This window comes from Petaurus breviceps, unplaced genomic scaffold, assembly GCF_028583685.1.
Source record: "Petaurus breviceps papuanus isolate PSGF00001 unplaced genomic scaffold, PetGlider_PUasm1.0 90591, whole genome shotgun sequence".
In the NCBI taxonomy this organism is placed as follows: Eukaryota; Metazoa; Chordata; class Mammalia; order Diprotodontia; family Petauridae; genus Petaurus; species Petaurus breviceps.
The window spans coordinates 5,944,003-5,960,354 of NW_027187280.1; the positions used below are offsets into that span (position 1 = coordinate 5,944,003).

The 16,352-nt window shown below is 44.9% G+C and overlaps 1 protein-coding gene across 1 annotated transcript in view; it reads left to right on the plus strand.

Annotated features, from left to right (window-relative positions):
* Window positions 1-10,524: 10,524 nt before the first annotated feature.
* LPIN3 (lipin 3) overlaps window positions 10,525-16,352 on the plus strand; it is a 33,872-nt gene continuing 28,044 nt past the window's right edge. The window contains exon 1 of the mRNA XM_069063584.1: window positions 10,525-10,671. The gene's annotated coding sequence lies outside the window, so the exon portion shown is untranslated. The remainder of the gene's footprint in view (window positions 10,672-16,352) is intronic.

A 16,352-nucleotide genomic window follows, 5' to 3' on the forward strand; every position in this document is an offset into this window, starting at 1 on the left:
CTTTCTTTCTTTCTTTCTTTCTTTCTTTCTTTCTTTCTTCCTTCCTTTCGCTTTTGTTTTTGGAGGGGGGAGGGCAGGGCAATTGGGGTTAAGTGACTTGCCCAAGGTCACATGGCTAGATTTGAACTCAGGTCCTCCTGACTCCAGGGCTAGTACTCTATTCACTGCACCACCTAGCTGCCCCCAGCTTTTGTCTTGCCACTAGACTTTGATGACTCTGGAAGAAAGTGAGGTTGACCACTCTGCACAACTGTGCCTCACTTAAATCCAATTCACAAGTGAGTCAAGATATCACCCCATGATGTCATTGGTTTTCTTAGAAAACAAAGGAGCAAAACAACAGTATTATTATAATAGCCTCCTATTTATATCCTCTGCTTTTGGTCTCTCCTCTCTCTAATTCATGATGATGATTACATTTAGCATTTATGTTGCACTTTGAGGTTGGCAAAGTATTTTACATGTATTATCTCATTTGATTCCTCACAACCCAAAAAATGGATGCTGTTATCATCCCTATTTAACAGATGAAGAAAGTGAGGCTGAGAAAGGTAAAATAACTTTCTTAGGGCCACACAGCTAATAAGCAGCTGAGGAAGGATTCAGACTCAGGGCTTCTAGACTTCTGAGTCACATGACCAAACAAGATGGCAGACTAGGGGTTTTTTTCTGATCCTTGTGACCTTTCAAATTTCTCCAAAAGAGGTATTATGCACCAGAAATAAAGCAGTTTCAGCTGTCTCCAGGTCTAGGATACTAAGAACACAAAGAAGGTAACAATTCAACAAAGGAATAGCAGAGAAGGCTAATTGTTAGTGCCTCAGGCACTCACTAAGCACCCACCACATGATCAAGGCTGCACTAGGTAACCCATGGACTTGCAATAGAATTCAACTCTACATTCCTACTCCCCCTTCCTCCAATGCCCACGAGTTCCAAATAGCAGAAATGTACTCCTACTTTGGACCGAAGCATGCCAGAGCTCTGTGTTCCAACAGAGTTAAGTTAGAGAACTAAGGAATAGGGGGACATACGTGAGTAGCTATTTAGCACTCCACTAAACCTGAGAGAAAGAGAGCCCAGGAGCCATCAGGGTCAAGTTCTGTCCTCCCAGAAGTCACTGGAGGCAGAGACCTAAGCCAGTGGACTATGAATTGCCCAGTGTGGAAGGAGATTGAGATGGCTTTGAGATCCAGTGCCCAGGAAAATTGTCATCAAAGGGGAAGGAGTCAGAAAATGTGTTATCAGGGACTATAAGAAGCAGAAAAAATGCTGAAACTATTAAAGATCTCAGGAAGAAGAGAATGCAATTAAAGACCTTGAACACAAGGAGATAAACCAATTGGGAAGATATTAGTAACAAAAGAGAATTATATTGCTTTCAGATTAGATACACTTTTCAAACATCTATGAATGAATATTGCAAGACAAAGGAAAATGAATCAACACCTGATGGGGTAGAGAACCTTATGGATTCCCAAGAGAATATGGAACCAAAGGAAGATATTCCTGGGCTGCTCAGGACTTCCTGCCTCCAAGTTTGTTAGGTTGTGAGCTCCTTCAGAATGAGAGCTATCTTTTGCCTTTGTGTCCTCAGAACTTAGCACAATTCCTGGAACACAGTGGGCACTTAATGATTAATTACTGATTTTTGACTGACTGACTGACTATACTACCTAGCAATCTCAGTCCAGCCTGCAACAGCTCCCAAAATTACCTCTCTTTTTTTGGTGAGAGGTTGAGGGTGGGGGAGATTGGGTCCTTTAACTAGCCAAGGTGAGAAGTACAGTGGCCACTTACAGGCCCACAAAAGCTTTAACCTGATCCATTTCTGACCAAGTCCAGTTTACCCCTCCTTAGATAGTCCAGTGGCCCCTGTATTCCCAGGGACTCACCAATCTTATACCAGACTTAGCACAGACTCCCAATCAGCCTTAGCCCTACCACAGCTCAGGCCATCCATTAGCTTCAGCCTCCTTAATAGGGGACCTAGTCAATAGCAAAGTTATAGAATGTGCCACTATGTCCAGTCAAAATAATCTTTCTTAAGCCGCAAGTTTGACCATGTCATTCCTTTTCTCAGAAGTGTTCAGTGGCTCCCTATTGCCTCTAAAATAAAGTATAAACCTCTGACATTAAATGCCTTGTGACTTCAGGCAAGTCACTTAATATCTCTGGGTCTCAATTTTCTCATCTGTAAAATAAGAGAGTTGACTAGACAACCACTGAGGCCCCTTCTAGCCTCAGTGATGCTATTTTCACTTTTTTGTTGTTTTTATTTTGGTGGCTTTTCCCTTTTGTTCTATTTCTTCTTTCACAACATGACTAATGTGGAAATATATTTACATGGTTGCACATATATAACCTATATCAGATTGCTTACCATCTTGGTGAGGGAGGATGAGAGGAAGAAAAAAATTGGAACTCAGAACCTTATAAAAAAATGAATGTTGAAAACTATCTTTACATATAATTGGAAAAAAAATAAAATACTAAAAAATATCTATGATGCTTGACTTGGCATTTCAAGCCCTTTACAATCTGGTTCCAACATACCCTTTCAGCTCTAAATTTATTTCATAAGCCTACCTTTCCAGCTTTATTTCATATTATTCCATATTCCTATTAAACTGGACAATTGGCTCCTGTTTAAATGTTCTACCTCCCAACCTCCCTGAATTCCCCCTGGCTCAGAATGCCCTTTCTTCAGATCTACCTCTCAGAATCTTTATCTTCATTTAAAGACTGAAGGTAATATGCCACCTCCTCCAGGAAGTCTTCTCTGATCCCTCTAATTGTTCATATTCTTTCTCCCTCCTGTGTTTACTTCCCTGGGTTCATATTATATAATCCCAGGACTATGTAAACTTACTGAGGGCAGGGATCATTAAAATATGTGTCTGTGTATTTCCAGGGCCTAGCATTGTGCCTGCCACATCAGGCCCTTCACAAATGTTTGCTTTTGTTCTTAGGCACTTTTCTCATCTGATCTTTCAGCAAAGTCATTTTGATTGAGGTCAGTGAGGCCTACCACATTTCATGGACAAGCTAAATTCAGACAGTCAGTTTCTGAGTTACCTGAATACACAGCATAAGTACTTATTCGTTTGACAGCCTTAATCTAGCATGCTGCCAAGACTGACCTAGTAGGCCTTCACACACACACACACACACACACACACACACACAGAAATAGATTCAGAAAGTGTTTAGGAAAATTAATAAGTGCCAGAATCACAAATTATTTTTTACCTTTTAAAAATATTATTTATGTTTAATATTTAAAAAATTTGAATTCCAAATTCTCTCCCTCCTTCTAGCCCCTCCCCCATCCAAGAAATATGATATTATACATGTGAAATTATGAAAAACATCTATAAATGACTTCCAAGAGATACTGGCTATGCCTTACCTTTAAGATGGATCTCAAAGACTGCAGATCCCTCAGGATCACCATTGGCAACCAGAATACAGGGTTGGACAGTCCAAAGGTTCTGGGCCAAACTTGAAATGCCTCTGCTCTTCCAATGTGTCTCTTTTATAGGGGAGGGAGCCAAGGCACAGGGCTGGGACAGGACATGGTTAAAATAAGTCAGTGGGGGAGGCAGGAATTGAAGCCACATGCCCTGGCTCACTGTAAGGGCCCCTCTAGGCCACACCCTCTTTCTGGCCTGTACCCTTCAAGGGTGGAATTTCCTGGTTCGTGTCCCAAATGTGGGATAGAGCAATGCAGGGAGGGAGTATGTGGACATCCTCTCCTCCCACCATCCCCTCCCTCATTTTTGTTACCCCACCCGATCCAAACTGGATTCCCAGTTTCTTTCTTGTTTGAAGTGAAAATGATTTTGGAAGGAAAAGCAATGATGAAACCTTAGCCAGCAGGCGATGTGCATGCTCTCTTCAAGGGAGAGGAGCCCAGAAGAGGGCTGGGCTGGCAGGGCTGTGGGGGCAGCTGGGGACAAACTGCAATTGGCAGGACTCCGTCCCTCTCCTCTCTGTCCTGCTGGGCTGTGCAGTGTGGGAAGTTGGCCCCAGCCTGGTTTGTCCTGTGCCTGGCTCCTACCCCTCTTATCAGTCTCTTACTTTCCACCACTGCCCGCATTCACACAAAGGCTGGCACCAGGAAGGGGTTCCAGAAGGCTCCCTGGAGGGAAGATGAGGCCTGGGGAGGAGACCTAGCCTGAGCATGGAGAGCAAGAGTTGAGTCTGAAAACAAGGATGGCATAAATATCACACGATTGAGGTCTGGGAGACTGGAATTGAGGGGCGGACAGAAAGAGAGGAATACAGAGAATTCAAAAGATACAGTCCCAGTTGGCTTCTTCTGTGCAGTGTACACAATAAAATTTGATGCACTGGCTTCTTGCCTCTCCCTTCTTCCTGACCTCCCCCCAGCCCAGAAGAGAGTATAAGATTTAGAGCTAGAAAACAGAGCTAAAACTAGAAACCCCAGTGCCTGAAGCAAATTTGGTTCTGAGGGGCTAGATGAGGAAGGGTTAAGGTGTACAATGGTTGTGTATAGAATATACTTCATCTGTGTGTTCTGGGAAGGTACAATTACACTGGGAGAAGCCTGACTCACTACTTTGGGGAAGGAAGGAAGACCTTGAAAAGGGGTTAGCATGATGATGGGATCCTGGGGGTGGTGATCCAGGACCAATATGCCGTATGAGAAAGGTGGTCCTTTAGGAGAAATAGTATACCCTCCTCACCTGATATTGATACCCCAGGCCAAAGGCCTTATTACCATTTTGTAGTTATGGCTTAAAAAGACTTAGACATAGTCTAGTCCACCCTTCTCATCTGATAGATGGAGAAACAGTTATTTCATATAGGTAGTAAGAAGTTGGCAAGTGAAAGGTGGGGAAAATTGAACTAAGGATTCCAATACCACCCCATAAAGTTGTAGGCCTTGCTCCAGAATTGTTGTTAAATAAAATATTGATCACAAGAAAGCGATGTTCAAGACATTGCTAGTTATCTCAAAATGTCTTTAAAATTAAAAAAAAAAACTTAAAGGAAAATATATTGAATTCATTTTATGAAAATGAGAGGAAATTGCCCCAGTGGGTCTGAGCCTACCGGGCTTTGAATATGTGCACATGAGCTGAGGAGTGGAGGCATTCCAAACCCTAGGAACAGCCGGTGGGAAGACAGAGAGATAGGGGGAGATGGCATGCCAAGTTTGGGGAACAAACAGTCCCCAGTTTGGCTAGAACAGAGAGTATGAAGTAGATTAATACAAAATAAATCTGGAGAGATAGGTGGGGATCCACATTGTGGAGGGCTGAGGAGTTGTATTTTATCCTAGAGGTGACAGGAAGTCAATAAATGTTTGCTTTTGAATAGGGGAGTGAAGGACCTGTGCTATAAGAAAATGCCTTTAAGTAGCTCTATGTAGGAAGGATTGGGGAGGGGAAGAGTGGAAACAGAGGACATAAGATGTGGACTCAATCAGCTTGGATTCAAACCGTAACTGCTTCCTAGTGCTTGTGAGAATTTGAGTCACTTCCCCCTGTCTGTAAAATGGTGTGTGATGGGTAGGGGGATGACTGTGATGGTGGAGAGGGGCTGTGCTAGATGGTCTCTGAAGTTCTTTCTAATCTTTGTATGGATGAAAGTGATATTGGGGACAAAAATACAAAACAAAACAAAACAAAATCAACAACAAAAACCAAAGGGGAAACACTGCCCTCTGGTGTCCATAAGCAGCAACTATCTTTCCAGAAAAAGAACTTTTATAACACACATTCCCTCCCTCTATCCAAGAGGGAAGGATGTGGTCTTGTTCCCTAGCTGAGTCACTGCTTAGGAGATCTAGGTAATGGACCTAACAACTGTCAGTGAGGATGTGGGGTACCCTTATTATTTCATCAATGGCAGCTTGGTGTTCCCCCACTCCATCTCATTTCCTACTCCACCACCACCACACAGCTTTGGTTATTTTTGATTTAATTAATAAAAGAATTCAATGCATTTCTCCCTGATGGTATTTTTCCATTTAGAATTTCAAGGTACCTCTTGAAATAGTTGGCACTGCCTTGAGTGTTAGTTAAATCAAGAAACATTCATAAAGCAAGACCCTAGGCTAGGCCTCCTGGTGGAAGATATGACAGTTCCTAAACCCCAGCAGCTCACAATCTGTTTGGAAGAATACTAGGTCCCCTCATTCCTTTCCAAGCTAATTTGACAGGACTCTCCTTTACAAACTGCAATCTAGCAAAACCGCCCCAGTCTTTTTCTCAGCTCACATTCTCTCTCCTACGTCATCTCATTCTCATGCTACTGCAATATCCTTCTGCCTTAAATCTCTCCCTACTCTCCTAAATCCTCCACTCAGCTATCAGTCATCTTCCGAAATCACAGATCATGTCACTCCCCTATTCAATCAACTTCACTAGCTCCCTATTGCCTCTATTATCAAATATAAAAGTCTGTTTGGCTTTTAAAGCCCATCGAAATCTAGTCCCTTCCTGTTTTACCTGTCTTCTTATGCCTTACTCCTTTCAACATACTCTTCCACCCAGTAACACTGGCCTTCATAATTATAATAGTTATATTAGCCTTCTAGTAGTTCCTAATAATTCCTCTTTTCTCTACCTCCTTATTGTTGTTGTTGAGTCATGTCCAACTCTTTGTGACCCCATTTGGGGTTTTATAGGCAGAGATACTAAAGTGGTTTGCTTTTTCCTTCTCCAATTCATTTCACAGATGAGAAAACTGAGGCAAACAGTGTTAAGTGACTTGCCCAGGGTCACACAGCTAGTAAGTGTCTGAGGCCAGATTTGAACACATGAGAATGTGTTCCTGATTCCAAGCCCAGTGTTCTGTACCCTGTGCCACCTCGGTGCTACTCCATCTCTTGTCTGAGTGCATTTTCACTGGCTGTCCCCCACACTTTGTAACCTTCTCCCTCCTCATTTTTGTCTCCTGGCTTCCAAGTCTCATTTCAAACCCCACCTTCTGTAAGAGGCTATTCCTGCTCCTCCTTAATCCTAGCACCTTCCCATCTCTCCAGTCACGACTAGGCTCTGCCTCATTTAAATCCAATTCCTGTTCAAGTCATCACCCTCATGATGTCATTGGTCCTCTTTGAGAAGGAAGAATGAACGACAACAGTGACATTGTACAGAGTTGTTTGTGCGTTGCCCTCCTCCCCCTCCCCCCATTAAATTGTGATCTCCTTGACAGCAGGGGCTGTTTTTTGTCTTTCTTTGTATCTCCACTATTTAGCGTAATGCCTGGTACCCAGTAGTAGATGCTTAATAGGCGGTGATTTGAATTGATCTCCATTTCAACTCCCATTGTGGGAACTCTCTCTTCCCCCTCCATTGTGCACCCTCTTGCACACACATTCTTTCTCTCCCGCATAGCATCTCCTTCACTGAGGAGCCCAGGGTATTCTCCTCTGACAGTAGCAAATTAAGACTAAAAGAAGCTTTGACTTTATTGATGTCTTTCTTGTAAACTCCTTGGAGAACACCAACTCAGTCCCTTCGGGATAAGAAAAAGTAGTCACTCATCTCCCCATGAGATGAATAGGGAAACTGAGGCACAGAATGGTAGAGCTAGAAGTGACTCTGGAGGTCATTTAATCCACTCCCTTAATTTTATAAAGGGAGTAACTGAGGCCAAGAAAGGTAAAGTGATTGACCAAAAGTCACAGATTCAAACCTAGGCCACAGGAACCTTTGGAATCCAGTGCTGCATCCTTCTCACCCTTTCCTCCTACTTTGCCCATCATAAATTATACTATTAAGTCAGGAGAGGCACTTTGATTCCTGGTGAGCCCTTTCTCCACTAGGTTAGGCTACCTTAGACAATAACATGGATCTTCCACATAAACCCTAAAGGCCGGGGAGTCTAGTCAGTTCTCATTGCCAGCAGAGTATTTCTTGAGAACCATGTAAGAGATCCTTTCTCTTCAAGAGCTGCTTCTTTAGGAGAATCAGAGGCATCCAGGGTATTATGGCATAGAACAATGGATTTGAGATCAAAAGACCTAGGCTGGAATCGTAGTTCAGTCAATTATTACCTGGATGTCCTTGAGCAATTGATTTCTCCATGGTGGGACTCAGTGAACTTAATCAGTAAAATCAGGAGTCTGGACTTGCCGTAAGATCCCTTCAAGCTCAGACACTTGTGAGCCAACAGCTTGGATGAGCAAAGCTTGCTGACTTGGGGCACTTTTAGACCTCACTATGGAAAAGGACTGTGTGATTGAATAAACATTACAAAATCATACCCTTTGACCCAATAATTCCATTTCTGGGAATATTCTCTGAGAGTCTTATCTTAAAAAAAAACTATCAAAAAAGAGCTACCTGTTCAAAGATTTTTATCACAGCTTTGTATGTAATTTTTTGAAAAATGAAAACAACCTAAATGCCCATTAATGGGGTAATGGTTGAGTAAATTGTGGCATAATAATATAATGGGTTATTTTAATGCAATTAAGACTGTCAAGTGAGAAATTCACAAAGAAACCTGGAAAGACTTTTGTGAAATAATGCAAAGTCAAAAAAGGAAAAATGGAGTACGGTTAACAGAGACCGTATAAGAAGAAAAATGAGATTGAATGCTCCTTCCCCCCAAAAAATCCTAATAAGTGACTGAAAAGTTGATTTGATGCTTTTGTGTTTTGGAATTAATTCCCACGTGAGTAGTGATGCACAATTTTATTTGGCTATATTGCTGTTCCATGGTAAGCTTTTAAGAAAGCATTTAACCTCAAACAAACAAAAACAAAATCCAGACTGTGATTCTCTTTGGCCCTGTCCAGTGAGGAGGTGGGGTGAGGGGTGGGAGTAGAGGTGAGGAGGCTGGTTCTGACCTGCTCTCTGCTGGCCAGCTAGGGAAGTGTAATCTCGTAGTGGTTCTTAGAAACCAGCCTGAGAAGCAAGATTGCCATAACATCTGGCTCTCTCCCTAATGCCCCACTTTCTCTGGAGGGGTTAGGGATGCCTCTGAAGGCAGGGGATGGAATGAAGTGTTCCTTCAAGTCCCTTTATGGTCTAAGGAGTCTATGGAGAATACTACGAAGCTGGTGGCCTTTGGGATTTTGAGACAAAGGAGGTAGGTAGGTCATCAGAGGCAAGGTAGGGGAATTGGCAAATCTATTAGGCTTAGAAGCTAAAGGATGAGGGGTGTATAATCATGGCATTCCCTCAACATTCTTGCCAGGAATGGACCGTGGGGGATGTTCAGCATACTCTCCACTCAAGGCCTCAAACCCCACCATATCTGTTTTAACCCCTCCCTCAGTGGGTACTGGGCAAACCCATATGGTCTAGAGACCTATTTTTCCCATACTGAGAAAATTCTAAGAAAAAAATCAGACTGTTATAAAGGCACATTTTAAAACAATACCTAATGAGGCCTGTGTCGAGAAAAGTTTTTTTTTGTGTGTGATTATTTTAGCCAAGCCTGTGGTTCAGTGGGAAAAGGGAACTGGGCTCTGGACTCAGAGAACCTGGGCTCAAATCTAATACTTATTATCTGAGTAACTTAACTTCCTTAGGTGTCAGTTTCTTCATCTGGAAAAGGAGCAGAAGAGAAGAGATAGCCCCCAAAGCCCTTCCAGTTCCAGATCCCTTAGGGGTCTATGATTTATTGGGGGCTGTTACTTGACTCTCTCGAATCTCAATATAGAAGATTTGCCAGAAGATCTGGGGTCCAATTTGTCAGCTGCAAGTCTTGGCTTCCTTTCATTTTAGATGAAAGATTGCTCCCTAGAGTAATCTGTGACCACCAGCTTTTGCTGGAGTGTCAGGGAAGTCTTGCTTCTGTAAGTTTCTTGGCACTGGGGTCCTGGCCACCAGGGAGGGTCTGGATCTCTTGAACTGGCTAGTTGTTGATAGAACAGCCTTAACCTATTTTATGGGGGCTGCATTCAAGGCTCCTCCTGGGCTTCATAGTTAATAAATGGTACTGGGAGGCCCCACTCTTGGGCTCAATAGCAGGAGCAGGTAAGGTCTTTGAAAACAGTGACTGATTACTATGTCCATGTAGCCCCAGCACCTAGCACAGCTTTGCAGATCTCTCATGTGTCAAAGACCTGTGGTTCTATGATTTCAGGTGATTCTGTGATTTCACAGGTGTGGGAACTCCTTCCACCAATAAATTTTAGACTTAGGAATTCTGAAATTCCAACTCCGAAATTCTGTGATTCTATGACTCTCCAAATGGAATCTCCAGGCACCTGGGACCAGGGTCTCAACTGAGAATGGACTAAGAGTGAGAGGATGGCCTTGGGCCTGAGACCGGGTGGGGTGGTGGGGAGAGGGAAGAGGCTCCAGGCCTCGGGTAACAGCCCAGGCAAGCAGGCAGGCAGTTTTGCCCCTGGCGCAGGAGATGTCTCCATCCATCACTGCTCTTTCCCTGGGGCTTTTAATTACAGGAGAACAGAAGGATTGAGAGCAGCTGCCCTGACAGAGTGTACAGACTGAGGCTCCAGAGGTGGAGGCAACTAGGAAAGGCTCCTCCCTCCTTCCTTTCCTCCCCCAGCCTTGGGTGGGAGGAACACGGGAAGTGGCAGGTGAGAAGAAGAGAAGAGTGGGGCGGGGCAGGGTAGCCGGGCAGGCAAATCCAAAATGTCTAGTCTGGCCCCAGGCCAGTCCAGCTCTGGAGGTCTGTAGAAAGCCCAGGCAGGTCTGCTCTGGGAGGTGGAAGGTAAGAGGTGGGAGGTGTAGCACTGAGCCAAGTCCAGCCCCCAGGTAAGGCTCCTTGAATTGGCTGGCAGGCCATGGGACTGAAGAAATCCTATGGGGAAAAGCAGGGCTTGGTGTGGGGGAAGGAGAAAGGGCAGCTATTCCTTGGAAAAACTTCCCTTGACAACTTGAGGCTTGGACTCTAGGCCTCCAAACTGTGGCATCTTGTTCCCTGGTCCAGCAACTGAAATTCCTGGGCCCTTTTCCAAGGGCCACCCCAACTGGTTTGTTCTCTAGTGCTTCAGCCTTTTCTTGGTTCCTGGTAGGACCTTACTGTGGGTTTCCCTTCAGTGGTTCTTTCTTTTATGCCATGCTGTTGTGACCCACAGCTGTGTGCTTGGGTGTTTGAGTGGGCCTGCTAGCTGAAAAAATAAGAACAATACAAGAAAAACGAGACTATGGGGGGGGGGTTGGAGGAGGAAGCCCTCTGTTTTCATCGTCCCACATTAGCATAGATTCAGTGTACTAAGGATGGAAGGGTAGGGGTTGATCAGACATCAGGATTACTAGTTTAGTAAAAAGAAAAAAAAATTAAAGGGAGAGACAGAAGACTTATGCAGGCTCTAATTTTGCCTCTCCCTCTTATTATCTGAATGACCTTGGGCAAGTCAGTCAGCAAGTATTTATTAAACATCTATCATGTACCAGGTTTTGTGCTAAGTACTAGGGATACAAAGAAAGGTAAAGGATAGTCCTTGTTCTCAGGGAGCTCACATTCTAATGTATGAGACAATCTGCAAACAATTATGTATAAATAAGATATATGCAAGATAAATGAGAGATGATCAAGGGAGAAAAGGCACTAGCATGAATGGGGATTAGGAAAGACTTCTTGTAAAAGGTGGGACTTTAGAGGAGACTTGAAGGAAGCCAGGAGGCAAAAATAAGGAGAGAGTTCCAAACTGGGAGTTGAGAGATAGAGTATCTAGTGCAAAGAACAGCGAGGAAGCCAGTATCATGGGAGGGAGTGTAAAAAGAAGAAGACTGCAAAGGTTGGAAGAAGCTAGTTTATGGAGGGCTTTAGAAGTCAGATAGAGGATTTTATATTTGAACCTGGAGGTGATAGGGAGCCCCTGTTGTTGACTGAATCGGGGAGTAATATGGTGAAACTTGTGCTTTAAGAAGATCAATTTGACAGCCAAATAGGAAGATACTTAAGGCAAGGAGATTAACCAGTTAACAATTGCAATAGTATTAATATGAAGTGATGAGGGATTGGACCAGGGTGATGGCAATATCAGGAGAGAGAAAGGGGGGTATAGGAGAGCTATTATAAAACTAGAAACAATAGGCCTTTGCAACTGTTTGGCTTTGAGAGGTGAGAGAGAGTGAAAAGTCAAGAATGATGGGGGGCAACCTGGGTGACTGGGAGGATGGTGGTGCTCTAGAGAGTAGTAGGGAAGTTGGTAAGAGGAAAGCATTTGGAGAGGGAAATAATGAGCTCAAATTTGAACATGTTGAATTTAAGATATCTAGGGGATGCCCAGTTCAAAGTGTCCAATATGCTGCCAGAATGCTGGAAATGCTAGACTGGAGGTAAAGAGAGAAGCTAGGCCTGAACAAATTAAGCTTGAGAATGATCTGCTTGGAGGTGATAGATAAAACCATGTGAGCTGATGAGATCATCAAGTAAAATAGTATAGAGGGAAAAAAGAAGAGGGTCCAGGACACAACCTTGGGGGATACCCATACTTAACAGGTGTGATGCAGATGAAGACCCAGAAAAGAAAGCTAAGTCAGACAGGCAGGAGGAGAGCCAGAGAAGAACAGTGTCACAAAAACCCAGAGAGCAGAGAGCATTGAGAAGGTGATTGACAGTTTCAAAGACCACAAAGGACAGAAAGAATAAGAATTGATAAAAGACCATTAGACTTGGTATTTAGGAGATCACTGGTAACTTTGGAGAGAGAAGTTTCAGTTGAGGGATGAGGTCAGAGGGAGTGAGAGGAAAAGAAATAGAGGCACTCATTGTAGACAGACTTCTTGAGGAGTTTAGCTACAAAAGGGAGAAGAGCTAATGAATGATAGTGGGGGGGGAGGATGAAATGAAGGTTTTTTTGAAGATGGAGGAGACATGGGTATGTACTTAGGCAATAGAGAAGCAGCCAATAGACAGGGAGAAATTGAAGATAAATGAGAGAATGAAGATGATGGAGACAGAAATCTACTGGAGAAAAAGATATGGAGTGGGATCACTTGTGCATGTGGAGATGTTAGGTTTGTCAAGGAGAAGGGCTACATCTTCATGTGAAATGGGCATAAAAATAGAGATAGAAAAGGGAAAATACCTGAGTGATGTGAGATGAGGAGGAGGAGGGAGAAGAGGAAGCTCATTGATGAGAACTATCTTGGAGCCTCCACTTTCATCTGTCAAATCTGCCCAACTTGTGTCACAGGGACATAACAACATAGATTTAGAATTTGAAGGAGTCATTAGAGGCCATGTATTCCAACCCTTTTCTTTTTTACAGATGAGGAAACTGAGGTTTAGGGAGGTGAAGTAACTTGTGCCAGATCATAACCACAAAGTGTCAGAGCCAGGCTTCAAGTCTATGAGGGACACAATGTTAGAGCTGGAAGGGACCTCAGAGAACATTATTCCAAATATGTCATTTTTAAGATAAGAAAACTGAGACTAAGAGATATTAATAATAGCAGACTTTTATAAAGTGCTTCATGAGCATTATTTTGTTTGATCATTCACAACTGCAAAATAGGTGATATTATTGTCCTCATTTTATAGATGAGGAAACTGTGACTGAGACTTGCCCAGTATGTCATATACCTAGTAAATACCCAAGCCAGGGTCCAAAGCCAGGTCTTCCTGTCTCCTAGCCCAGTGCTCTGTCTACCATGCCACTCTTTCTCAGGGTCATACAAGTAGTAATGGCAGAGCTAGATTTTAAACAAAATTTGGTCAAAGTTCACGTAAGATATTGATGTGAAGTGCTTTGGAAAATATAGAGTGCAGTGCATACCGACTTCTGTTGTGATTCGGTTTTCATCCTACAGAGTAATTATGGAGCTTTAGCCCTGCATTAGGCTCTGTGGGGCATGCTACAAAGATAAGTATGACTTTTGGAGCTGGGGAAATGTGCAGAGGATGTCTGGGCAGGCTTCTTGGCCTGGAAGGCCTCCTCCTCCAAAATGGCCACATTGCTGAGAACCTTTACCCCCATGCCCATACCCAGATAAAAGGAAATAGCTAAACGCTGGAGGAAGAATTAAAGGGACAGTGTTTAGCCTTCTTGGCAAAGAAGAGGCTAATTAGTTTGGCTTAATGTAGCTTTGTCATTAACAGTGTTTTGTCTCCATAGTCAAGGACTTAGCTTCCTGGTTTGCAGGCTGGGCTAACATGAGGTTGGCCATCTTCCCCAAATGGTTCTAAGAAAACACCCAAATGCTTATTAAAATAATAACACTGACCAGGCTAGGGTCAGAGACTCAGACTCCAAAAACAAGTCTTGTATATCCTGTCTGATGCCCAACTGGCCCCTGGAGCCTGGAGCTATTCCCGCATTTCACACCCAAGGATGGAAAGGGAGAGATTTCCCCCCTCAAAAAGACCAAACAAACTTTGGAGCAGGATAAAATCCAGGCTTTCCATAAACAAACCTCAGGTAATTCCAGCCTGGATGCCAAGGCTGCTGTATTCATCCACCCTTAGGTTTGGATAATGCAGGTGGGCTTAGATGGGGGTGGTATGGGAGAAAGGGCTGAACCTCTGAATGTATTTGCTGTCCTTGTGTCTACTCTTGACAGAATTTCCTTTACCTGTTGCTATTTTTGGTGACTGGGGTAACTAGTGATTTCAGGGATTTGTAGGAGGTGAGAGAGAAAGAGTTCAGGCTTCCCAGGGGTACTTATGTGTATGTAAGTCGACTCCAGATCAGAAATTGAGGTGTCTGGCCTAGGACCAGGGTCTGAAGTTGAAAGGGCAGTGAAATGGGGTGATCCACATCCCCCAAACGGCCAGTCAAAATAGCACTTTGGGAGAATGATGGAGTCTGAGAAGAGACATGAGCAAGTAAGGGACAAGGACCAAACAGGTCATTCCTTTCAAACCTTACTTCTAAGCCTAGTCTGTGGTCTCTCTCCTTTTTTTCTTTCCTTGGTCCCATTTTCAAAACTCCCACCAGTCAACACGGTTAGGTTAGAGAGACTTGGCTAGCTGTGTGTTTTCTCAATCTTGATCACAGAGAGGCCCAGAGTTGGGGGCAGAGGGGTTTAAAATGCCTGCAGTCTGAGGCATAAGGAGCTGGGGCTTGGCTGTGAGGGCTTCCATCTAGAGTTTAGAGTCTGATGGACCCTGTGGTGTGGATAGCCCCTTGTGTTTTCTGAGGCCCTCAGGTGTGGGGTTCAGTCCAAGCGAACTTCCTTGTGGTAGTGTGCAACATATAGTGAGAAGGGCATTGGATCTGGAGGCACCTGTGTGGATTCAGGTCCAGTTACTTGTATTCCCTAACTCCCAGAGACCTCTGCAAACCTTAAAGAGCCAAAGAAGCTAGATTTTCTGGAAACAGTGTGTCTTTTAGCCCAGGATGTGGTGGTACAGCCTGAGGGCCCGACTGTGAGGCTCAGGATCAGAGAGGAAGGCTGTTAGAGGTTTTCTAGCTCAGCTCTCATTTTACAGATGAAGAAACTTGAGATCCTCAGAGAGGAAATGATGGACACAGGAAGTACAGGGCCAGGGTCTGAGCCCAGACATGGGGGCCTGGGGATATCTGGCAATGTTGAACTTGGGTCTAGAATGCGGGAGAGGTTTGGGCACAGAGGAAGCCTCCGAGTGTGGGGGCCCAGGATGAAGGATGTGAAGGGGCTGGGGGTTCAGGCCTGGAAGGCCTCCTGTGGTAGAGATCCTGGGGGCTGGAGTCTGGGCAGGCAGGCCCTGACCCTCTGCCTCGGGCCCTGGGGCCACCTGCAGGGCCTGCCCCTGTCTGCAGGGGAGTCTGTGTGAGGTCTCCTGAGGCCTGGGAAAGGTGAGACCCCCTCCTAGGACCTCCCCTGACCAGCTGAGCCGACGGGGCCTGGGGGCGGCCCCTGGGCAGAGGAGAGGCACTGGGGGGGAAGGGCAGGGGAGGGGATCCCAGCAGGGCTCCCCCCACTAGCCAGCTTCCATGAGTGATGGGCCTGCTCTGTGCAAGCCCACCCCCACCTCCAGGAAGGTGGGAGCAGGAGTGCTCCCATTCTGCAGGTGGGAAAACTGAGATGCCCACTGTTCAGGTGGAGAGGGCCGGGGGTCCAAAACCTGCCTCCAAGGCCTTGGACAAGCCATCTGACCTCAGTTTCCTCAGCTGTAAAATTAGGGAGGTGGGACGGAGGCCTTGGGCTCAGGGAGGCCTCCGGGGAAGTACTGCCAGTGCCCTGCCTGTTGGGGACAGAGACCCCACAGGCCAACTAGCCTTGTGGCAGGCTTCTCGACACTGCCCCCCTGACCCTGCAGGCCCACTGTCCAGAGACCTGCTTAATGTTGGGCTTGTAAGGGGGGAAACTGAGGCAAGACAGGTCCTGCTCTTGTATGCAAATGGTGCTGTTTGCTCTTTAAAAAAGACTGGGTCTGCCCTGGGAAGGCCAGGCCTGGGAGGGAGGGAGCTGACTGTGTGTGTGTGTGTGTGTGTGTGTGTGTGTGTGTGTGTGTGTGTG